Source organism: Macaca fascicularis, chromosome 10, assembly GCF_037993035.2.
Source record: "Macaca fascicularis isolate 582-1 chromosome 10, T2T-MFA8v1.1".
Lineage (NCBI taxonomy): Eukaryota > Metazoa > Chordata > Mammalia > Primates > Cercopithecidae > Macaca > Macaca fascicularis.
The window spans coordinates 87,771,129-87,796,634 of record NC_088384.1 but is presented as its reverse complement, the minus strand read 5'-3'; the positions used below and the strand labels follow the sequence as shown (position 1 = coordinate 87,796,634).

General features: G+C 46.8%; 1 protein-coding gene and 1 long non-coding RNA gene across 14 annotated transcripts in view; both read left to right on the top strand.

Annotated features, from left to right (window-relative positions):
• Positions 1–25,506, top strand: part of BCL2L1 (BCL2 like 1) — a 62,188-nt gene that overhangs the window by 15,963 nt on the left and 20,719 nt on the right. The gene's annotated exons all lie outside the window — the stretch shown is intronic.
• On the top strand, positions 1,718–6,757 carry LOC141407908 (uncharacterized). The gene is made up of 2 exons (XR_012419231.1): positions 1,718–4,502; positions 4,816–6,757. It is a non-coding gene; the product is annotated as an uncharacterized lncRNA (long non-coding RNA).

The window sequence follows — 25,506 nt, the reverse complement described above, 5'->3', positions numbered from 1 at the left end:
AAAAGCTGGTCAGGGAAAAAAGCAGGTGGCTGATGACAGAGCCCTCTGGACAGAGGGATGGGGATGGTTGATGGTAGAGGTGGGCCCAATGGGGAGAGGCCCAGAGCATCTGTGGGATGCAGTCAGGTCTCCAGTAACCCCTGGGAAAAAGAATTTCTTGCCAGCCAGGGCTCAGCAGGCAGAGCTGCAGAGAGAGAAAAGCCAGAGGCACCTGCAACCTGCAGATCAGGTAAGCTGCCCTGGTTGTTATTTTGGGACTCAAGGCCAGGTGCAGATTCAAAGGATTGATTGAAGCCTTTTGGCAACTTTGGCCTCAGCAGGGTAAACATCACCTGTCTCCTGCCACCTGCAGTGACAGTGCCAGGAAGGGTACCCTAGGTAGGCCCAAAGGGGCCTAACTTTCTTGCTGCCCTGGTGGAGCAAGAAATATCTTCCAGGAGAGGCCAATCCTTCCCTGCCCCACAGCTCCTTCTCTGAAAAGCTCAGGTGGCAATCAGGTACCTCCTGCCCAAGAGGCCCCCATGGTTCTGGCCCAAGGAAGGTAGGGGCGGGGCACTGTGAGCCGTTGACAGCTGGGCTCAGCTGGGGGGAGGGGTCAGTTTGGGAGCAGGTGCAGATTTCAGGGAGGGTGGGGCCTAAAGGGAAGTAGGGATCTTGGTAGGCTGCAAAATTTTCCTCCCCATCCCCCAGCCACAGCTGGCTTCTCCAGGAACCTGATGACCTAGTTACAATGCTTAGAAATTGTCAGCTTAGCTTGCAGTTCAGGGCTTTGCCAGTCTCTCCTCTCTGAGGCTTCTTGGGTCCAAAAGGTGCCTTGGCATTTCCCCAAGGGGGTTCCATGTGAATGACACACGCCATATCACGTGTACAGGCTTCTTGCCCAGAGGAGGAAAGAGCCAGTAAGGCTGCTGCTTCTTCCCTTGTGTGTGCCCCCAACCCCAGGGATAAAATACTCCCATGCCCTTGCCCCCTTCCGTTTCTCTCTAGAGGGTTAGTGAGTGACAAATAGGAGGTCATAAACGTCTTCCCTTGAGGGTCAACAAAGAGGGCCAGACCCTTGTTGTTCTGAGGATAGATCGAGCACACCTAACCATTCTTTCCTTACCTCCCCATCTCAGTGTGATGTTAAAACCTGATGGAAAGGGGTTAGGAAAACTCTTCTGGGGGCTCTGGAGGCCCCCCACTCTCTCAGGCAGCAGCTGCTCCTGGTATTCCTGGTGTCTGCCTTGCCTCCTTGGGAGAAATTCCATCGTTGTTAAGAGTCAGGTATGAAATTTGACAAACCAGTGTTGAGTTGGTGAGTCTCACTTGCTTAATAGTTATCCTTGGCAAATACTTAATCTTTCCCAGCCTTAGTTTCCTCATGTATGAAAAAGAGATAACCATATACAGTGCTTTTCTTTCTTTCTTTTTTTTTTTTTTTTTTTTTTTTTTTGAGACGGAGTCTCGCTCTGTCGCCCAGGCTGGAGTGCAGTGGCCGGATCTCAGCTCACTGCAAGCTCCGCCTCCCGGGTTCATGCCATTCTCCTGCCTCAGCCTCCCGAGTAGCTGGGACAACAGGCGCCCGCCACCGCGCCCGTCTAGTTTTTTGTATTTTTTAGTAGAGACGGGGTTTCACCGTGTTCGCCAGGATGGTCTCGATCTCCTGACCTCGTGATCCGCCCGTCTCGGCCTCCCAAAGTGCTGGGATTACAGGCTTGAGCCACCGCGCCCGGCCCTTTTTTTTTTTTTTTGAGACAGTTTTGCTCTTGTTGCCAAGGCTGGAGTGCAATGGTGTGACCTCGGCTCACCACAACCTTTGCCTCCCAGGTTCAAGCGATTCTCCTGCCTCAGCCTCCCGAGTAGCTGGGATTACAGGCATGCGCCACCACGCCCAGCTAATTTTGTATTTTTAGTAGAGACAGGGTTTCTCCTTGTTGATCAGGCTGGTCTTTAACTCCTGACCTCAGGTGATTCTTCCGCCTCAGCCTCCCAAAGTGTTGGGATTACAGGCGTGAGCCACCGCACCCAGCCTACAGTGCTTTTCTTGAAACACTCTTGAGAGCATGAAACAGTTGAAAAGATACATGGAGCACTTACCAAGGAACCCAGCATATAGTAATTACTTAGTATAACAAGCTACTATTATTACTGTTATTGTCACATTGCAATCACTGGTAAGCAAATTGTTGTCATTGCTGTTGTCCAAGAGTGAATTTTCAGGCTGACAGAATATGTGGATATCTTTGGACCAAGTGTTTAGAGATTTTAAGGTACCTGAAGCTTGGGGCCTTGGCTCACAACCTTGTCCCCTACCTTCTCTACAAGGACCCCAAATCATACCTTGTACACAGTAGAGGTTTGGCTAGTGTTGTTGACTAGGCATTTGGCAATGGGCCAAAATTTTTTTTTTTTTTTTTTTTTTGAGACGGAGTCTCGCTCTGCCGCCCAGGCTGGAGCGCAGTGGCCGGATCTCAGCTCACTGCAAGCTCCGCCTCCTGGGTTCACGCCATTCTCCTGCCTCAGCCTCCCGAGTAGCTGGGACTACAGGCGCCCACCACCTCACCCGGCTAGTTTTTTTGTATTTTTTAGTAGAGACGGGGTTTCACCGTGTTAGCCAGGATGGTCTCGATCTCCTGACCTCGTGATCCGCCCGTCTCGGCCTCCCAAAGTGCTGGGATTACAGGCTTGAGCCACCGCGCCCGGCCCATATTTTGTTTTATCTTCCCAGGGACCTCCTTGTTTGTTGACTTAGTAGAAGACTTAATGAGTTAAATATTTAAAGTGTGTAGGAGCATGCCTGGCACACAGTAGGTGTTTGACATGTGTTTGAATGCTAAAACATGGCATTGTGGGAACTCTGGAGTTTTTCCAGGATGGCCCCACTCACTCCTTGTTTGCTCTGTGGCCTCAAGCCTCTTGCCCAAGCTCTGCCTGTTGCCTCACATGTTGAAGAAAGATAACACCCGCCTTGCCTCCCTCATGGGCTAGCAGGGAGGCCCAAAGAGATGATAGATGAAAAAGCACTTTGAGAACTATAAATATTTGGTCTTGTTGCTACTCCTTGACTAAAGTCACAGCCATAGCTGTGTCATTCATTCATTCATTCAGTCAACAAGGATTTTTTGCGTGGAAGCAATATCTTATCACTTAACTGGCTTCATGAATTTAGACAAGTTACTTTCCCTCTGTAAACCTGAAGATCTATAAAATGGAAGTAATACTCATTTCAGAAGGTTGTTGGGAGAAAGACTAAATGAGGTGCTCTGAGCTTATTGAGGATAAAAACTCTGTCTTATTCACTCTTAACAGCTACTGCTGGGCCTAGTACTTGGTGGCTGAGTGTTTAGTGACTGGGTTAATAAACATTCCTAATAATTAATGGTATATGTAAAGTGCACTTACACAGTGCCTAGTACAGAGTAAAAGCTCACCAAATGCTGAGTCTTTCCCTTTTCTCTCTCTATGAGGCTTGAGGTGCCTTGATGCAGCCATGGGTTGCCTTCTGCAGTCAAATTACCAGGCAAGGCCAGACTCTGAATATGACTCAGATGTGAAATAGAAATGAGTATTAACACCTAGCTCCAGGAGGTCCTTACCTGCCTAGGCTGGACTTCAGTGTGGGGGTTCTGAACTATCCAGGATCAGTGCTGCTTAAACATAAAATCCAGACCCATAGTATAGCTCTGATGACCCATGCTTATCTCTGATCCAGAACAACTGCCTCTTGTTCTACCCACTCTCCATCTGCTACTCCAAAGAATTTCCCTTTGCTCACAGCACCCACGTTCAATTGGAGCCCTAGGGGTTACCATGTCAGGGAAGTCCCAGGGAGTCACTCAGCAATAGCCCTTTGGGGCAAGGTCCAGAGAGGGAGCCCAATTCTAAGGCTCAGTGTCTCCTGGGACTAGGTCAAGCAGCAGGTGCACACATGAGGCCCTGTGGCTGGTGGCTGAGTGATGAAACTGAGAGATGTGTAGGACCAGACAAGAAGTCAACCTAGAGGAAACTGCCTGCCTGTTCATGCAGGTGTTTGGACACCTGGGGAAACTTTCTGGGTCTGATTTAGTGGTGCTAGTGTAGGTTCCATATTAGTATCCCAGGCCCCAGTGAGGGAAACCTATGGAACTCCCAGCACCTTTAAACCCTTCTCAGATCCCTTTAGGATGAAAGAGAGGCCCCCTCCTCTGGGTTCTACAGCATCTACAGCTGGAAACTCCAGGGACAATGACATAATAACCATAGCTCCCTTTATAAAGTCTCTGCTGTGTGTTAGGCACTGTGCTGGGGGTCTTTATGAGAAGGGGATCATTTTGTTATTGGAAGTATGGGCTTTGGAATCAGAGTTGAGTTTGAATCTGGTCTCTATTCCATATCAGCTGTTAGATCTTGGGTGCATTCCTTTCCGTTTCTGAGTCTCAGTCCCCCTATCTGAAAAATGGGGATAATAATAATACTTCATAGGGTTTTTGTAAGGATTTAAGAACCTTTTGTAAGGATGTATGTAAGATCATACAGTACAGGTATTTTTTTTTTTTTTTTTTGAGACGGAGTGTCGCTCTGTCGCCCAGGCTGGAGTGCAGTGGCCGCATCTCAGCTCACTGCAAGCTCCGCCTCCCGGGTCTACGCCATTCTCCTGCCTCAGCCTCCCGAGTAGCTGGGACTACAGGCGCCCGCCACCTCACCCGGCTAGTTTTTTTTGTATATTTTATTAGAGACGGGGTTTCACCGTATTAGCCAGGCTGGTCTCGATCTCCTGACCTTGTGATCCGCCCGTCTCGGCCTCCCAAAGTGCTGGGATTACAGGCTTGAGCCACCGCGCCCGGCCCAGTACAGGTATTAAGGTAATTTTAGTAATAGTTAACATTATGGAGCACTTGCACTTAAGCGTTTTATATGAGATAGTTCGTTGAATTCTCAAAATAGTACCACTCAGGTAGGTTCTCTTATTATTCCTATAGAGAAGTTAAGGAAGTTGTTCAAAGATGCACAGCCAGTAAGTGGTAAAACCATGATTTGAACCCAGGTAGTCTGGCTCCAAAGCCAACTTGTCCTACCTCTGGATAAGGAAGGCCATAGTAAATGTTGCTGTTACAACTGTTGTATCCAACATTGTAGTCGTCTCTGGTTTTTGGTCTATCCACTGAATTCTGAGCTCAGTGAAGACTAGAAACCCGTTTAATCACCTTGCACCCCTAGAGACCAACATAAAACTCATTAATACTCATAGAACTCATTAATATTTGCTTAATGACTGAGAATATTCTCTTTAGTAATCAATCAGTAACTCTTTATCGACCATTTCCTGTAGGCTAGCTTTGAACTAAATCCTAGGAGGAATGCAAAGTACAGCTATGCCTTTGTAAACGGAAGATTGGGTGTGTGCGTTGGGGGTGGGGAGTGCATTCCAGAGAGCACTGTGTCATTGGCAGAAACTTCCACACAGGAGGCAGAAACAATACAGGTGGTTTGAGGATGTTTTCCAAGAAGGGATTCCCACCCCTCCCTGAGGGAGTCACTTCCTCCATCTCCTGCAGAACAAGGTGACACAGATTCCCTACTCTGGCCAAGGGCAAGGAACCACTCTAAGCTCTTTAGTCACTCTAATCCAGAATCTGTGTCTTTATTGCTCAGGCAACCAGTTCATGGGAGCCTAGAATGACAGGGGAAAAGTCAGAAGATTGGAGCTGGGAAGGGACCTTAGAAAATCATTCTTGCCCAATACTCCAGCCAAAGTGGTCTTCTAAAAAGCAACTTCAGGCCGGGCGTGGTGGCTCATGCCTGTAATCTCAGCACTTTGGGAGGCCGAGGTGGGTGGATCATGAGGGGAGTTCAAGACCAGCCTGGCCAAGATAGTGAAACCCTGTCTCTGTTAAAAATACAAAAATTAGCCGGGTGTGGTGCATGCCTGTAATCCCAGCTACTCGGGAGGCTGAAGCAGAAGAATCGCTTGAACGTGGGAGGCGTAGGTTGCAGCGAGCTGAGATCAGGCCACTGCACTCCAGCCTGGGTGACAGAGAGAGACTCTGTCTCAAAAAAAAAAAAAAAAAAATTTAGGGCCGGGTGCAGTGGGAGGCTGAGCCTGGGAGGCGTAGGTTGCAGCGAGCTGAGATCAGGCCACTGCACTCCAGCCTGGGTGACAGAGACTCTGTCTCAAAAAAAAAAAAAAAAAATTTAGGGCCGGGTGCAGTGAGAGGCTGAGCCGGGTGGATCACCTGAGGTCAGGAGTTTGAGACCAGCCTGACCAATATGGTGAAACCCCATCTCTACTAAAATTATAAAATTTAGCCAGGTGTGGTGGCGTGGGCCTGTAGATGCTGTAGAACCCAGCTACTTGGAGACCGAGGCAGGAGAATTGCTTGAACCTGAGAGGCAGAGGTTGCAATGAGCCGAGATCACACCACTGCAGTCCAGCCTGGGTGACAGAGCAAGACTCGTCTCAAAAAAAAAAAAAAAATTCAGGGCTGGGCTCAGTGACTCATGCCTATGATCCCAGCACTTTGGGAGGCCAAGACAGGCGAAATCACCTGAGATCAGGAGTTCGAGACCAGGCTGTCCAGCATGGTGAAACCCCGTCTCTACTAAAAATTAAAAAAAAAAATTAGCCGGGTGTGGTGGTGCATGCCTGTGATCTCAGCTACTCTGGAGGCTGAGGCAGGAGTATCACTTGAATCCAGGAGGCGGAGGTTGCAGTGAGTCGAGATTGCACCACTGCACGCCAGCCTGGGCAACAGAGTGAGACTCTTGTCTCAAAAATAAAAATAAAATAAAAATAAAACCAAGTTCAGGCCAGGTGTGATGGCTCTCGCCTGTAATCCCAGCACTTTGGGAGGCCAAGGCAGATGGATCACCTGAGGTAATGAGTTCGAGACCAGCCTGGCCAACATGATGCAACTCTATCTCTACTAAAAATACAAAAAATTAGCCAGGAGCAGTGGCTCACACCTGTAATCCCAGCGTATCGAGAGGCCAAGGCGGGTGATCACCTGAGGTAACGAGTTCCAGACCAGCCTGACCAACGTGGTGAAACCCCATCTCTACTAAAAATACAAATTTAGCCGGGCATGGTGGCGCATGCCTGTGATCCCAGCTACCTGGGAGGCTGAGGCAGGAGAATCACTTGAACCCAGGAGGTGGAGGTTGCAGTGAGCCAAGATTGCACCATTGCACTCCAGCCTGGGCAACAAGAGTGAAACTCTGTCTCAAAAAATTTAATAAAATAAAAACCAAGTTCAGATCTTACTGCACTTTTGCTTACAACCCTCCAAGTGGTCTTCCACTGTAGTTAGAATAAAACCCAGACTTTTTTTTTTTTTTTTTTTTGAGACGGAGTCTCGCCCTGTCGCCCAGGCTGGAGTGTAGTGGCGTAATTTCGGCTCACTGCAAACTCCGCCTTCCGGGTTCAAGCGATTCTCCTGCCTCAACCTCCTGAATAGCTGGGATTAAAGGTGCCCACTGGCCTGGCACAATGGCTCACCTCTGTAATCTCAGCACTTTGGGAGGCTGAGGCGGGCAAATCACCTGAGGTTGGGAGTTCGAGACCAGCCTGACCAACATGGAGAAACCCGTCTCTACTAAAAATACAAAATTAGCCGGGCTTGGTGGCACATGCCTGTAATCTCAGCTACTCAGGAGGCTGAGGCAGGAGAATCGCTTGAACCTGGGAGGCAGAGGTTGCAGTGAACTGAGATCACACCATTACACTCCACCCTGGGCAACAAGAGCAAAACTCCGTCTCAAAGAATAAAAAATAAAAATAAAAAAATAAAGGCACCTGCCATCACGCCCAGCTAATTTTTGTATTTTTAGTAGAGACAGGGTTTCACCATGATGTCCAGGCTGGTCTCAAACTCCTGACCTCATTATCTGCCCGCCTCAGCCTCCCAAAGTGTTGGGATTACAGCTGTGATCCACTGCACTCAGCAAAACCCAGACTTCTTACCAACCTCTGAGGCCTTTGTGATCTGGTCCTGGCTGCCCCTCCATCATTCCGTCTCTCCCTTACTCCACTCAAACCATATGGGTTCCTTGCTGCTCCTGGATCCTGGCGTAACTTCTTCCTGCCCAAGGGCCTTTGTAGTTGCTCTTCACTCTGCCTGGAATGTTCTGCCCCTAGTATTTCCTTTCTGAGTCCTACATTGGGTTCAGCTTGCTGGTCACCTCCTCTGAGAGACTTTCCTTGGCCTTCAGTTTAAAGTAGCCATGCTACTTCTAAATTCCTCTCCAGTCTTCTTGTAGTTTTGTCATAGCAACAACCTGTACCTGGAATTTTCTTTTTGTTTGTTTACTTGTTTTTGTCTGTCTCTTCTATTAGAATATAAACCCCATGATTATAGGGAGTTCGGCTTGTTTATCATTGTATCTCCAGTGTCTGCAGCTGTTCTTTGCAGGTAGTAAACATTCAGTGAATAGTTTTTGAATAAATGATTAAACAAATGAAGAAAACCTAAGACATGAAAAAACTGAGGCCCAGAGAAGAGAAGCTAATGAGAATTAATAGTGTTCTTTCATCCTACTTTTGAATGCTTATTAAGTGCTAAGCACTGTATTCAGTGATTTACATGCATTATTTTTGCCACTTACTCTTAACTGTTATAATGAGTTGTTTGGAACATCATTTTTTATATATACCACTGTACCACTTAGAAAAAGAGTACCACTGGACCAACTCTTATTTTTTATTGGAACCTTGCTCTGTTTTACAAAGAGTTGGAAGCAACTTAGGAAAATTCATACAACCAAAAGGATAATGTAGCTAAGGGAGTCAGGTGAAAGGAAAATATGGGTAAGAAGACAAGAGCCAAAACTAAAATTAGTTCACACAAATGTATGTTACAAAAGTCCTTTGAACTGAGCAGTTTTTCTGCCATTCTTTATAACTAAATATTGCCCAGATTCATTTAAAATGATGGTTTTTTAAAAATCTAATTACAGGCCGGGCATGGTGGTTCACACCTGTAACCCCAGCACTTTGGGAGGCCAAGGCAGGCAGATCACAAGGTCAGGAGATCGAGACCATCTTGGCCAACATGGTAAAACTCTGTCTCTACTAAAATACAAAAAATTAGCCGGGCGTGGTGGCATGTGCCTGTAATCCCAGCTACTCAGGAGGCTGAGGCAGGAGAATCGCTTGAACCCAGGAAGCGGAGGTTTCAGTGAGCTGAGATCGCGCCACTGCACTCCAGCCTGGCAATAGAGCAAGACTCCATCTCAAAAAAAAAAAAAAATCTAATTACATAGATGACCTTGGGATTGTCCCAAACTGCACATCATAGTTTAGGATTTGCTGGCTCCCTTCCTGCCTCATCAGCTGGTCTCCTGGATTGAGGCAGCGGGATCTCCTGTTTTTGCCAAAGGGCCTGGTCCAGCGGGGAAGAGCCTAGACCCCTCTCCAGTCCTCTCGGGACCTAGCTAACTTTGTTTCAAGGAGTCTTTTCCGTTGAAGGTTTATTAATTGAGATATTGCCATTGGAAGCCCAGTTCTGCTCTCAAGATACTTCCAATTGAATTAGAGAGAAAAGACATAATATACATGAAAAGAGATCTTGTAAAAGCCAACAATAAATGCTGAATGAGGGAAGGACTCCACAGAAGAGGTGAGGTTTGCACCAAGCCTTACCACAAAGCAGGGAACAAAGGGGCTGTAACTCCCAGTAGGAGAGTCGACGTGAGCTGAGATTTGCAGGCTGAGACCAACTCTCAAGAAGAGACCTGTGAGCAGTGGCAGTCAAGTTTTAGGCATATGTGGAGGGGACTCTTTTATTAGGTAATAAATCCAAAAAGGTCAGCTAGAGCCAGGTTTGTAGGATCTTCAAGTGCCAGGGGGAGGTTTCAGGACCCACCTTGGCAGCCCTGGTATCCCAATAGATAGGTCATGCCTAGGGACTAATGCCCATCCTGGCCACTGGTTGGGCTGCTGATTCCCAGGTGGCAATGGCAGCTGCCGAAATGGGAGCCAGAGCCTTCAACTAATAGTGAGGAGAGGAGTAAGTGTGGGGCCATTATCAGTTTAGCTTTTGGCCATCCCAGGTGCTGCTATTCATTTGGCGATTCAGCAGATGTTTATTGAGCACCAACTATGTGCCAGGCCCTGTGCTATGTGCTGAAGATGCTAAGATAAACAAGACAAGGTCAAGGACATTGCTCTTATAGAACTCTTACTTTAATGAGAGAGACAGCTAGCCCAAGAAACAAATAAGATTATTTCAGAGAATGGGTTAATTGCTGTACAGAAAATGAAGATGAGTAATGGAATATCTGGGGAAGCAACTCTATGCATGGGCCCACTCAGATACTCAGCTTTGACACCGTTGGGTCTAGTTGGTACCTTTGTTTCCTTTTGTGTTATAGATGGAGGTGATCTTTCAAATCTCCTCTGCAGAGATCCAATGGGATAATGGTGACTACCATTTATTGAGCACCTAGCCCATGTCAGCACTCTACATGCATTTTCTCGTTTAATCCCCTCACCTAGACTGTGTGGTAAATGATCCATTAGCCCTACTTTCTTTTCCACTAAAGAAACTCAGGTTTGGAGAGGTGAAGTTGCATGCCAGGGTCCTGCAGCTTTATATGGTGAATCCTGGATTTGAACCTAGATTGGGCTGGCTCTGAAGCCAGGCTTCTTTCCACTGTTCCACCCTTGGAATAAATGAAGGGTTGTTGGTTGGATGTGCAGAAAGCTGCTTAGCAAAAGGAGAGTTGGAGAAGCATGTTGGTTTGAGGGTCTTGAAGGATACCTACTGTCCTCCCAACTGAGAGGACTTTTTCTTCTCATCTTCAGGAGGTTGCCTCCAGAGCCTGGGGTTACTGTAGGCCCTTGCCAGAGGCATGTTCGGACTTAGCCAGCTGAGTATCCCCTGTTTCCTGCTTTTACCATCTCAGCTGCTGGTCAGGAGGTTTGGGAAGGTGACATCATCTAGCTGAATCAGCTGCTGCTTCTAGATACATTACTGGAACTGAAAGTCATTACCCCTTCCTTCCTGCTCTGCAAGTCTCTTCAGAATGAGGCTGGAGTATGGGTGTTCCACCTGTCTGCAGGGTCATGGCTGGAACAGTGCTTGCTGCTTTTAAAGAGCTAAAAGGTTTTTAAAAGCTTGCTCGTGGCAAAAGCTTTCCTCAAGTCTTCTCAAGCTAAGGGAACAGATTGTCCTTGAGAGGCAGGAGGATTCACAGGAAGGCCCTCCCCGACTCCCTCCCGTCCACCTACTTTTAGCCATGTGACCCTTCTGATCTCCTTTGCCTAAGTCTGAGGCTTAGGCCCAGCACTGCAGGATGGGTAAACAAAACATTATTTGTGGACTTTTTGACCTTAAGACTTTTAGAGTCTGGTCAAGGGGACAAAAAAAACTGCTTACATTTCAGAGCAGACCAGCCACCACACTATTGGATATCTATTGGAGATCTCCCCTTGACTCACTAATTGAAAAGCAAAAAAGGGCAGGTGTGGTGGCTCATGCCTGTAATCCGAGCACTTTAGGAGGCTGAGGCAGGCAGATTGCTTGAGCTCAGGAGTTTGAGACCAGCCTGGGCAACATAGCGAAACCCTGTCTCTACAAAAAAAAATACAAAAATTAGCTAGGTGTGGTGGTGCACACCTATATTCCCAGCTACTCGGGAGGCTAAGATGGGAGAAACACTTGAGTCCAGGAGGTCAAGGTTGCAGTGATCCATGTTCATGCCACTATACTCCAGCCTAGGTGACAAAGTGAGACCGTCTTCAAAAAAAAAAAAAAAAAAAAAGAAAATTGGGTACAGTAGCTCATGCCTGTAATCCCAACACTTTGGGAGTCTGAGGTGGGAGGATCACTTGAGCCCAGGAATTCAACATCAGCCTGAGCAGTACAGTGTGACCTCCATCTCTATAAAAAATTTGTCAGGCATGGTGGCACATGCCTATAATCCTAGCTACTCAGAAGGCTAAGGTGGGAGGATCACTTGAGCCTGGGAGTTCATGGCTGCAGTGAGCTATGAACACATCTCACAGAACTCCAACCTGGGTGACAGAGCGAAATCCTGTCTCAGCAAAAAGAGTCATTGGAGGGTTTTGAACCAAAAATGACAGTCCGACATACATTTTTAAAGGATCACCAGGCTGGGCACGATGGTTGACCCCTGTAATCCCAGCACTTTGGGAGGCCGAGGGAGGTGAATCACTTGAGGTCAGAAGTTTAAGACTAGCCTGGCCACCATGGTGAAACCCCATCTCTACTAAAAATACAAAAATTAGCCAGGCGTGGTGGCGTGTGCCTGTCATCCCAGTTACTCGGGAGGCTGAGGCAGGAAAACTGCTTAAGCCTGGGAGGTGAAGGTTGCAGTGAGATGAGATTGCGCCACTGCACTCCAGCCTGGGCAACAGAGTAAGACTCCATCTCAAAATAAATAAATAAACAAACAAACAAATAAATAAGGATCACCAGTAACTAGATAGATAACAGATTAGAGGAGGGCAAGGGCAAAAGCAGGGAGCTCAGGAAGGAGGCTGTTACTGTTGTCTAGGTGAGAGATGATGGCAGATGTGAGAGAGGGAATGAGTAATAGCTGTTCTCTCTTACATCCTACTTCCCAGCCTTTGCCCAGGCAATTTCTTCTGCCAAATAAGAAACAGCAACAGCACATGCTGGGGATTCTGTTCAGTGGTTTCCATTTACCAGTATAGCACCTCATTAATCCTCCCAACAGTTTGTTGAGGTGTGCTGCAGTGCTATCTACATTTTACAGAGAAGAAAACTGAGACTTTGAGAGGTAAAATCACCTGTTAGGCCGGGTGCGGTGGCTCACACTTGTAATTCCAGCATTTTGGGAGGCTGAGGCGAGTGGATCATGAGGTCAGGAGTTTGAGACCATCCTGGTTAACACGGTGAAACCCCGTCTCTACTAAAAATGCAAAAAATTAGCCAGGCATGGTGGTGGGCACCTGTAGTCCCAGCTACTTGGGAGGCTGAGGCAGGAGAATGGCGTGAACCCGGGATTGGTTGCAGGTTGCGGTGAGCCGAGATTGTGCCACTGCACTCCAGCCTGGGTGACAAAGCAAGACTCCGTCTTTTTAAAAAAAAAAAAAAAAAAAAAAGGTCACCTGTTAAAAGATTACACAGCTAACTGCCAGCATCCAAAGCCTGTCCTCTTCCCTCTTCCATTTGAATAGGCTCCTTCCAGCCAACATTCATGTATGTCCTATCCGGGCTCCAAAGTCCAGTACCAAGCCAGTCTTTTCCAGGAAGTCTTCCCCAAGCATATCTAATGGCCTGCCCCTCTATTGAGAACTGATCTACAGAGCTACCATCCATTGAGCATTCCATGGGTGCTAAATATACTGCTGAATGATTTAAATATGTTATCTCATGTAATATTCCAAGGAGCCATATACCCTGTGACATCCATTTTACATGTGAAAATAGTGAAGCTAAAAGATACGCATGTGCCATCATGTCTAGCTAAGTTTTTTGTTGTTGTTATTGTTGTTTGAGGTAGAGTCTTGCTCTGTTGCCCAGGCTGGAGTGCAGTGGCGTGATCTCAGCTCACTGCAGCCTCTGCCTTCTGGATTCAAGTGATTCTCCTGCCTCAGCCTCCCGAGTAGCTGGGATTACAGGCACTCGCCACCATGCCCAGCTAGTTTTTGTATTTTTGGTAGAAACGGGGTTTGACCACGTTGGCCAGGCTGGTCTCAAACTCCTGACCTCAAATAATCCACCTGCCTCTGCTTCCCAAAGTGCTGGGATTACAGGTGTGAGCCACTGTGCCTGGCCGACTAGCTTATTTTAATTTTTAGTAGAGACAAGGTCTCACTGTGTTGTCCAGGCTGGTCTTGAACTCCTGGGCTCAAGCAGTGCTCCCACCTTGACGTCCCAAAGTGCTGTGATTACAGGCATTAGCCAGCAGTGCCTGGCCTCTAATGACACTTTATTCATGAGAATAAATGCCAAAATGTATACAGTGCATGGGCAGACGACTGGGAGACCTTGGTAGGCCAGCAGTGGCAAGCACAGTCACCTAGAAATAAATGCCCCAGAGTTCACTGAACCTGGGTTTCAACTGCCCAGGCTTACTCCTTCTCAAAACCAGCCCTGTTCCAGCTTTGTGTCCCTGTGTGTGTGCATGGGTACATGCACAAGTAGATGACACAGTGGTGATGCTATGCACCCAGGACATTTCATAATAGGAAAGGATGTTGACCACTGCCATGGGGTACCAAAGGTCATCAGGGCTGAGAAAGCCAAGGACACGCAGGCAGCCTTGCTCCCATTTGAGTCTGAGTCATTTCCTGAGGAATAGTGGTCATTCATTCATTTGTTCATTAACAAGTATTTATGGAATTCCTGCCATATATCAGGGACTGAGCTAAAGGTTGGACATACAGTCTGAATAAACCAAAGTCCCTGTTCTCACCCAGTGGACATTACAATGTGGGTGACAGATTCTAAGTAAATTAACATGTCAGGGCTAGGCATGGTGGCTCTTGCCTGTAATTCTAGCACTTTGGGAAGCTGAGGTGGGAGTATTGCTTGAGCCCAGGAGTTCGAGACCAACCTGGGCAACATAGTGACGCCCCACCTCTAAAAAATAAATAACATGTGAGGTAGTATTTAGGGCTATAGGAAAAAATAAAGCAGGGAAAAGGGATTAGGGATGGGAAAAGGAAGGGTAGGGTAGTTAGGAAGGCTTCTCTGATAAAGTGACATTGGATCTGAATGCAGTGAGGGCATGATCTGTGCAGATATTTGGGGAATAGTGTTGTAGACGTAGAGAACAGCAAGTTGTAAAACAAAAAACTAGGTGCAGTGACTCACGCCTGTAATCGCAACACTTTGGGAGGCCAAGGTGGGAGGATCACTTGATGCTGAGAGTTTGAGATCAGCCAGAGTGACAAAGCCAGAGTTTAGCTGGGCATAGTGGTGCATGTCTGTAGTCCTAGCTACTCGGGACACTGAGGCAGGAAGATGGCTTAAATCCAGGAGTTTGAGGCTGCAGTGAGCTATGATCCTGTCACTCTACTCTAGTCTGGGTGACAGAGCAAGACCCTGTTTCAAAAAAATTTAAAAAGCAAGTACAGAAAAAGACTCTCCAACATATTAAAGTACAGCAAGATGGCCAGTGTGACCAGAGTAGAGTAAGCCAGTGGTAGGAATCAGGTCTGAGATGTCACCAGGGGCCAAGTCTTGCAGGGCCACATGGGACCTTGCTTTAAGGGCAGTGGAAAGGCATGGAGGATTTTTAAGCAAAGAAATGACAGGTTTTAGAAGGATCTCTCTGGTGTGGAGGACAAACTCTATGGGTAAGAGCGGGAGCAGGAAACCAGTGAGAAGCCAGGTGGGTGATAACAGCAGTTTATACCAGGGTAGAGGGGTGGTGGAAGTGGCAAGCAGTGGTCAGAGCTTGGATATAATTTGAAGGTTGGACCAACTGGATTTGCTGATGATTGCTGGATAAAAGATAAGAGAGAGAGAAGAGTCCAAGTTTTTGGCTTAAGAAACTGGAAAGTCCTTACTGCCATTTAATAAGGGGAAGATGCCTTGACTAATAGTGATTTCCTGCGAGGGCTGTGGAGTTGAACTGCCTGCATTCAAGTCCTAGTTTGCTTACTGTTTTGTTTTTGTTGTTGCTTTGAGGTGAGGTCTCACTATGTTGCCTATGCTTGTCTCAAACTCCTGGGCTCAAGTGATCCTCCCGCCTCAGTCTTCCTGGGATTATAGGTGCACCACCAGGCCCTGCTTACTGTTTGACTTTGGGTAAGTGTTTAACTTTACCAAGCCTTAGTTTCCTTCAATGTAAACCTACCGTCTAGATGATAGGCAGTTGGGTGCTGTGAAAACTAAATGGGGGTAATTTGTATGAAGGGGTTAGGACAATGCCTGGCATATGGTAAACCTTCAGTAAGAGTTAGCTCTAATCCTTATTACTATTGTTGGAAAGCAAGAAGTCCCAGGGCCTCAAGGTCCTCTGGAAAGCAGGCAGCAGGTCGCACTCCACCTCCACCACCCCTTCAAGGAGCCCACCCTCCAAGAGGCAGCTCAGACACCATCTGTCCAGCAGAGAAAAGCCACAGGGAGACAGCTTTCGGGGAGCATTAGATAGATGAGCCCTTCCCAAGAAACTTAATCTCATTCTCAGCAGGTGCTAATCCCACCACCCTCCCTTGGTATCTGAGCCCAGCCCACCCACTTCCTTCCCCACCCCCATCCTGTGTCCTAGACCCTCTTCCCCTTCTCACCAGCTCCAAGCTGCCACCAGCAAACTTCCTTACCAGATGGAGGGGCTCTGACAGGAGCCCACCACCCATCTGACTGGGCCCAGCCTCTCACACGTATCAGGTCACCAAGGGCTACAGGTGCCACCTGTCCAGAAGCCCCCCCTACAGGTGCCAGTTCCTGGGCGTGGTGCTCCATCCAGGCTGGAGCCAGCTGGAGCCAGGAACTCCCACTGTGCCCCAGCTGCTGCCTGCCCTCCCACCCACTGGCAGAGAAACAGGCTTAACCCTTTGGACACTGCGTATGTTAAGTTAGTGGTTACAGTTCTGGCTCAGAGTATTGCACTGTTTCAGTACACTTTTTTTTTTTTTTTTTTTAAGAAATCTATCATAAATACAACAGAGAATATCTAATGCATATGTACAATTTCAAAAATAGGAAAATCATCACCTGTAAACTCATCACCCAGTTTAATAAATAATCAAACATATGTCTGCCTTACATGATGGCTTATGCCTGTAATCCCAGCACTTGGGAGGCTGGGGTAGGAGGATTGCTTGAGGCCAGAAGTTTGAGACCAGCCTGGGCACCATAGTGAGACCACTGTCTCTACAAAAACTAAAATTAAAAAATAGCTAGGCATGGTGGTGCACACCTATAACTCCAGCTTCTCAGAAGGTTGAGTTGGGAATCACCTGAGCCCAGGAGTTTAAGGCTGCAGTAAGCTATGATCGTGCCACTGTACTCCAGTGTGGGCAACAGAGGGAGACCTCGTCTCTAAAAACAAACAAAAATAAATGTGAGTACCTTAGAGCCCCTTGTGTACCCCTCTGCAATCATAGCTACCCCACCATCCATACTCCTGAGTTGTGTTTTGTTTTGTGATACCTCACCATGTCAACCAGGCTAGAGTGCAGTAGCATGATCATACCTCACTTCAGCCTCAAACCCTTGGGCTCAAGTGAGCCTCCTGCCTCAGCCTCCGAAGTAGCTCATTTTTGAATTTTTTTTTTTTTTTTTTTTGGAGACGGAGTCTCGCTCTGTCGCCCAGGCTGGAGTGCAGTGGCTGGATCTCAACTCACTGCAAGCTCCGCCAATCGGGTTTACGCCATTCTCCTGCCTCAGCCTCCCGAGTAGCTGGGACTACAGGCGCCCGCCGCCTCGCCCGGCTAGTTTTTTGTATTTTTTTTTTAGTAGAGACGGGGTTTCACCGTGTTAGCCAGGATGGTCTCGATCTCCTGACCTCGTGATCCGCCCGTCTCGGCCTCCCAAAGTGCTGGGATTACAGGCTTGAGCCACCGCGCCCGGCCTTTTTTTTTTTTTTTTTAAGAGATGGGGGTCTGACTATGTTGCCTGGGCTGGTCTAGAACTCCTGGCTTCAAGTGATCCTCCTACCTCAGCCTTTCAAAGCACTGGGATGATTACAGGTGTGAGCCACCACACCTGGCTGCCTTTTTTTTTTTTTTCTTAAGTTTTACTATATATATGTAGGTATATATTTCTGAACAATATAGGATATTCTTCTACATGCTTTTTTTTGTTTTTGTTTTTGAGACAGTCTCACTTTCTTGCCCAGCCTGGAGTGCAGTGGTACGACCTCAGCTCACTGCAACCTCCGCCTCCCGGGTTCAAGCGATTCTTCTGCCTCAGTCTCCCAAGTAGCTGGGACTACAGGTGCACGCCACCATGCCTGACTAATTTTTTTGTTTTTTCTTGAGACGGAGTCTCACTCTGTTGCCCAGGCTATAGTGCAGTGGCGCTATCTCGGCTTACTGCAACCTCTGCAGCCCAGGTTCAAGCGATTCTCCTGCCTCAGATTCCCGAGTAGCTGGGATTACAGGTGCCTGCCACCATGCCTGGCTAATTTTTGTAGTTTTAGTAGAGATGGGGTTTCACCATCTTGGCCAGGCTGGTGTTGAACTCCTGACCTCGTGATCCACCAGCCTCAGCCACCCAAAGTGCTGGGATTACAGGCGTGAGCCACTGCGCCCAGCCTCTGCATACTTTTAAACTTCATTTAGGTATTACTCTGTTTATGGTCTGCAGTTTTCCTTTTTTCATTCAAGGTTGAGATCCATGTTACTTGCATAGCATAATTTGTTCATTTTCATATCCCTTTTTTATGATTATATCTCAAGCTGTGTATCCATTCTGCTGTCAGTGGTTATTTGGGTTGTTCCCAAATAACCAAATAACAAATAGCTTGTTTTTGCTATTTCAGACAATGCTGTTATGAAAACTGTTTGTGTCTCCTGCACATGCACATGTTCAAGAGTTTCTCCCAGGCAGTGGTTCCCAAACTTTAGCTGCCCATCAGAATCACCTGGAAGGTTTGTTAAACCTCAGATTGCTGGGCTCCACCCCCAAAGTGTTTGATTATGTATGTCAGGGTTGGGGCCCTCAGAATTTGCAATTCTTTTTTTTTTTTTTTTTTTTTTTTTTGAGACAGAGTCTCGCTCTGTCGCCCGGGCTAGAGTGCAGTGGCCGGATCTCAGCTCACTGCAAGCTCCGCCTCCCGGGTTCACGCCATTCTCCTGCCTCAGCCTCTCGAGTAGCTGGGACTACAGGCGCCCACCACCGCGCCTGGCTAATTTTTTGTATTTTTTAGTAGAGAAGGGGTTTCACCGTGTTAACCAGGATGGTCTCGATCTCCTGACCTCGTGATCCGCCCGTCTCGGCCTCCCAAAGTGCTGGGATTACAGGCTTGAGCCACCGCGCCCAGCAGAATTTGCAATTCTAACAACTTCTCAGCTGATGCTGCCGCTCTTGGTCCTGGGACCTCACTGAGAATCCTTGTAGGGTTTACACAGAAGTGGAATTGCTTGATCAGAAGGTAATGGCAGATTGTTTTCCTGTGTTTGTTTGAATTTACACAGCCACTAACAGCATATGGGTTTTCCATTACTTTACCTCTTTGTTAATACTTGATATGGTCAGACTTAAATTTTTATGGAGCTGGTGGGTGTGAGATGGTATCTTGTGGTTTTAATTTGCTTTTCTCAGATTACAAGTGGGGCTGTGAATCTTTTCTTACATCTGTTGGCCATTCATGTTTCCTCTTTGTAAAATGTTCAAGTCCTTGCTCCATTTCCTTTTGATTTGACTTTTTCTTAGGGTTTGTAGGCTTTTAAAATATATTTTGAATACTAATACTTTGTCTCTGCATGTTACAAATATAGTCTTTCAGTTCTCCTGCCTCAGCCTCTTGAGTAGCTAGGATTAATTTGTTCGCCGGGCATCACTGTACCTGGCCTGTTTATTTTATTTTATTTTTATTTTATTTTATTTTTTATTTTGAGACAGAGTCTCGTTGCCTCCCAGGCTGGAGTACGGTGGCACGGTCTTGGCTCACTGCAACCTCTGCCTCCCGGGTTCAAATGATTCTCCTGCCTCAGCCTTTCGAGAAGCTGGAATTACAGGCATGCACCACCACACCCAGCTAATTTTTGTATTTTCAGTAGAGACAGGGTTTCACCATATTGGCCAGGCTGGTCTCGAACTCCTGACCTCAGGTGATCCACCCGCCTCGGCCTTCCAAAGTGCTGGGATTACAGGCGTGAGCCACCGTGCCCGGCCTACTGTATTGATATTTCATAATGAACGAAGGTACCCTCTTTGGGAAAAAGTTGGGGCTTTTTTTCCTTTTTTCTTTTTTAACTTTTCAATCAATTCTCAAAGCCAGCATGTGAGAAAGAGTTTATCAAATCTTAGCCAGGCATGGTGGCGCATGCCTGTAATCCCAGCTTCTTAGGAGGCTGAGACATGAGAATCGCTTGAACTCAGGAGATGGAGGTTGCAGTGAGCTGAGATCATACCATTGCGCTCCAGGCTGGGCAGCAGAGAGAGACTCTGTCTAAAAACACAGAGGACTTCATACTGACCTGTGTGTGGGATTTGTTTCAAAATAATACCCAAGTGAGAGAGGTAGTGGTTGGGGAACAGATGAAATCAGATTGGCACCAAGTTGATACTTGTTGAAGTTGAATGATGGGTTTGTTTTATTCTGTCTACTTTTGTACATGATTAAATATACTCATAAGAATAAGTTTAAAATTGGCCAGGCACAGTAACTCACACCTGTAATCCTAGCAGTTTGGGAGGCTGAGGTGGAATGATTGCTTGAGCCCAGGAGTTTGAGATCAGCCTGGACAACATAGTGAGACCCTGTCTCTCTCAAAAAAAACAAAAAAAACATTAGTCGTTTGTGGTGGTACACATCTGTAATCCTACCTACTTGGGAAGCTAAAATGGGAGAATCTCTTGAGTCCGGGAGGTTGAAGCTGCAGTGAGTCATGATTGTGCCACTGCACTCCAGCCTGGATGACAGAGTGAGACCCTGTCACGGGGGGAGGAAAAAGTTAAAAATATCCAAGGACTATTTCCAGGGTTACTTGTGAGGTAGAACATCTTTTCGTAACGTTTTATTAGCCATTTGTATTCTTTCAGAGCCAATTTAGTCTCTGTCTGCTTTCAGGAGTTCCTGATAAAGCGGTCTTAGCAGGCATGGAAGAGACTGATTTTAAATAAAACAGGAGAGAGATTGGTAAGGAAAGACTGGGGAGGGGATTTTCAGGCCATTGCCAGCCCTTCTCCTAGAGCCTGACTACTACTACTTCCTCTAGGATTAAGTTTCCTACCTTCCCTTTTTTCTTCCAGGACCACCATGGGATAATTTTTATTTTCTTTCTTTCTTTCTTTCTTTCTTTTTTTTTTTTTTTTTTTTGTAGAGACAGGATCTCACTATGTCTCCCAGGCTGGTTTCGAACTCCTAGACTCCAGCAATCCACCCGCCTCAGCCTCCTAAAGTGTTAGTAGGATTACAGGCATGAGCCACTGCACCCAGCTTTCTTCCTTCCTTTCCTCCCTCTTCCCTCCCCTTTCCTCCACCTCCCTCCCTCTCCCTCTCCCCTCCCCTTCCCCCCTCCCCTCTCCTCCCCTTCCCATTTCTTCCTTTCCTTTTCTTCTTTAATTTTAGAGACAGGGTCTTGCTGTATTGCCCAGGCTAGTCCTGAACTCCTGGCCTCAAGCAATCCTCCTGCCTCGGCCTCCCAAAGTGCTGATATTACAGGTATGAGCCACTGTGCCCAGCCAATTTTTATTTTAATGGTATTCTTCTTTCCCTATTGTTTTACCTGGACAAACTTAACCCAGAGGATAGAGGAACCTCATCATGGATCCTGGTCCGCTTTTAGCTTAACAGCATCCAAAGACAAGGGGTCAGAGATGGCAGCAACCCTAGTGTGGTCGATACAAATAGTGGTGTTATTTTGTTGTCATAGGATGCAAATATCAGAGTTGTATCTCTTAAGATCTTTCTGTGTCAGTACATAAAAGCTTTCTCAGTCTTTTTAATGCTGCATGGTATTCTACACAGGGCACTATTCTATACTTTATTTAACCAGTTCCGATTGGTAGACACATTTTTTTCCCCAGTCTTTTGCAGTTATAATAGTGACACTCAATGACTAGCCCTGTATATTTGTCATTTGGCCCATATATGAATACAGTATATCTGGGGGGGATGAATCCCTAAAAGTGGAATTACGGGGGCAAAGGGTATGTGTACTTGGGATTTTAGTAGGGTTAGTTAGCCTGGGCCCATAGCAGTGGGTACCAGTTTACAGGAGTATCTTTTTTCTGAACAGCCTTCCACCCAAGTATAGAGTTTGGTTCAGCACATTTCTTTTTCTTTTTCTTTTTCTTTTTTCCTTTTTTGGAGACAGAGTCTCGCTCTGTCACCCAGGCTGGAGTGCAGTGGCACAGTCTTGGCTCTCTGCAACCTCTACCTCTTGGGTTTAGGCAGTTCTCCTGCCTCAGCCTCCCAAGTAGCTGGGACTACAGGTGCCCACCACCTTGCCGGGCTAATTTTTGTATTTTTAGTAGAGACGGGGTTTCGCTATGTTGGCCAGGCTGGTCTCAAACTCCAGACCTCAGGTGATCCGCCCGCCTCAGCCTATCAAATTGCTGGGATTTACAGGTGTGAGCCACCGCGCCAGCCATCAGCACATATCTTGAGTGCCTTCCTGTACCTGGCACTGGATATAAGGTAAACACTTTCATGTATCAAGTGAAATTGTTACTGTTTGCCAGGCACAGGCACATTATATGATAATTCTCATAACCACTCAAAGAGGAAGGCTTTTAGATGAGAAAAGTGAAGCTCAGAAGGGTTAAACAAGGTGCCATGGTAATGGTCCAGCTATTAAGTGGCAGAGCTAGGATTAAGCACAGGTTTCAATCCTCTGACGCCTGTGCTCTTATAGTACACCCTTACCTGCCTCTCAGGAGGAAAAACATACGGTCTTATTGTCTAATACAGGAATCAGGCTCAGAAAGGGTAACTGGCCACAAAACACCCAGCGTGGAAGCTATGAGGAACCCACATATGTCTGATCAGAGGCCTCTGGTCTACACTGAGCTGCCTGCCTCCCTCCCAGGGAAAGAGTTTGAGAATTTTCTTTTTTTCTTTTCTTTTTTTTTTTTTTTTTTGTTTTTTTGGGTTTTTTTTGAGACGCAGTCTCGCTCTGTCGCCCAGGCTGGAGTGCAGTGGCGCGATCTTGGCTCACTGCAAGCTCCGCCTCCTGGGTTTACGCCATTCTCCTGCCTCAGCCTCCTGAGTAGCTGGGACTACAGGCGCCCGCCACCGCGCCCGGCTAATTTTTTGTATTTTTAGTAGAGACGGGGTTTCACCGTGGTCTCGATCTCCTGACCTTGTGATCCGCGCGCCTCGGCCTCCCAAAGTGCTGGGATTACAGGCGTGAGCCACCGCGCCCGGCCTTCTTTTTTTTTTTGAGATGGAGTCTCGTTCTGTCGCAAAGCTGGAGTGCAGTGGCCATCTAGGCTCACTGCAACCTCCGACTCCCAGGTTCAAGCGATTCTCCTGCCTCAGCCTGCCGAGTAGCTGGGATTACAGGCACGTGCCACCACACACAGCTAATTTTTCTGTATTTTTAGTACAGACAAGGTTTCACCGTATTGGCCAGGATGGTCTTGATCTCCTGACCTCATGATCCGCCTGCCTCGGCCTCCCAAAGTGCTGGGATTACAGGCGTGAGCCACCGTGCCCAGCCGAGATTTTCTCCATTCAGAGCTTCACTTGCTATAGAGAGCCTCAAGTCACTGGTTCTCAGTGTGCATCTACTGGCCATCAGAAGGTCCTTTACGGGTGATCCATCTGTGCTTAATCTACTAATGACAGTATAGTTGCTGCTATTTATTGAGTGCCTGCCATGTGCAAGATGCTGTAAGGCACACTGTAGTTTGTTTTGTTTTGTTTTGTTTTGTTTTTGTAGAGATGGAGATCTTATTGTCTTGACCAGGTTGGTCTCAAACTCCTGGCTTCAAATGATCCTCCTTCCTGGGCCTCCCAAAATTCTGGGATTACAGGTGTGAGCCACCATACTTGGCCAATGTGGTATTTTTAATCTTCACAATAATCCTTCTTGGGAAACATGTTATTGTCCTCGTTGTCCAGATTAGAAAACTGAGTGTAAAGTAAGTTAAATTATAATCCTAATGTCAAATGATAGTAAGGACAGAATACAAATCCAATATATTGGACTCAAAAGCCCTCACTTAACTATGGTCTCCATGGGCTTCCCTTGGCTCTCTCTGCCTTTTTTTTTACTTTTCCTTATTGTTTGAGGCCCTTTCTGGAAGGTAAGTCTGGATTCTCTACTTCACACTGTTTTAAAGGAGACTTGTAGTTTCCATTTACCCCTTACTCCCTACCTGTACTGCTAGTACTTAGCACAGAGTAGCCAAAGAGTGGGCAGCCACATGATGCCTGAAGATTGGTGACTGATTATCGGATATGGCCCACACTGTTACCACTTCAAAAAGGACCCATTTCCCACGCGTATAATAGGTGCTCTTCGAACACCTGTCATGTGCTCACTGTGGCAGTGGGAGAGAAGTCTAAAGTACAAGCCTAGCTCTCAACAACTTAAATCATGAAACTGAAAGTGTCAAAGTAAATGGAAAAGACTATAAGGGTTAGAGAAATTCAGAGGAGAAAGGAGGCATAACATAATTTAAATAGCTAGCAAACATGCATTGAGCATTATGAGATAGGTCTTATGTCCATTTTATAAACATGGATCCTGAGACTCAGGAGTTTAAGTCATCATCCCAGAGGTGCACAACAAATAAGTGATAAAGTTGGGACTCTGAACCCCTCCACTCCATGACCTTTCAGGGAGAGCACTGTGGGTATCGTGCTGGGTGGCCTGGAGGTTCCAAGTAACGGGAACCTAGAAGGATGGACCGGATGTGAACAAAAGAAAGCCTGAGTAGGACACAAGACAAAGAAGTGGGGCTGTAACATCTCTAAGATACTACAGCTTGCTACTTCCACTCTTTTTTCAAATATGGTGAAACCCAGGCTGGAGTCATAAAATAATAGCGTAGGATCATTAACGTCCATGTCTTCATAAAATAAGAGTTTTAAACACACATGAGGGCCTGGCATATACAAAACATTGAATAAAGAGCAGTGATCTTTTTATTGACATCAGAAGGGGGTTGGGGACCCAGAGGCTATTCCGGCTCCTATGGCATAGCTCTTGGAACCTGTTGATTTTCAAGGACAGGGGTTCGCAAGTCAGAGCAACAAGTAAAGAACAGGTTCTTTGGGAGGCCAGGATATGCTAATGGATGAACAATGTAATGGAGGCATAAAAATAATGCCAAAGGCTTGCTAGAGTCCCTGTTTCACTGCACTTTTGGGTCTTTGGCTTATATATGAAGAAAATAAGGTGCCCCCAGAGGGGAAGTGAGTTGCCATTGTTACACAGTAAGTTAATAAATGGCATTGCTGAGATTAGAACTCAGTCTTTTGTCTGCCAAAAAAGCTTACTTTTCCCTTACACTCCACTGCTCCCTTGAGGGGGAAAAAAAGGCCGGGGGGATAGGGTCTTAGTGCTTTGAAGCTGGAGAGAAAGGCTTAGAGATCATCTGATCCATCCTCCACACTGGTCAGATGAGAAAAGTGAGGCCCATAGTGCTTAATTGACAAGACCATAGCCAAATAGAGCCACCACAAAGCAGGAGTAAGCTCACGTTTCTTGAACCTGACCATGTGGAACTTTCAAATTGCCTATTTTCTGTGGGGAACTAGAGGCTCACTGCAAATGCCAGTGGTTTACAATAAGAACAACTGTTTAGTTTGGGGAACTTTATTCCAGATAGAATCTTCTTTCTCTCTCTCTCTTTCTCAATTTTTTTTTTTTTTTTTTTTATGGGGGGATGGAGTCTTGCTCTGTCACCCAGGCTGGAGTGCAGTGGCGCGATCTCGGCTCACTGCAAGCTCCACCTCCCAGGTTCACGCCATTCTCCTGCCTCA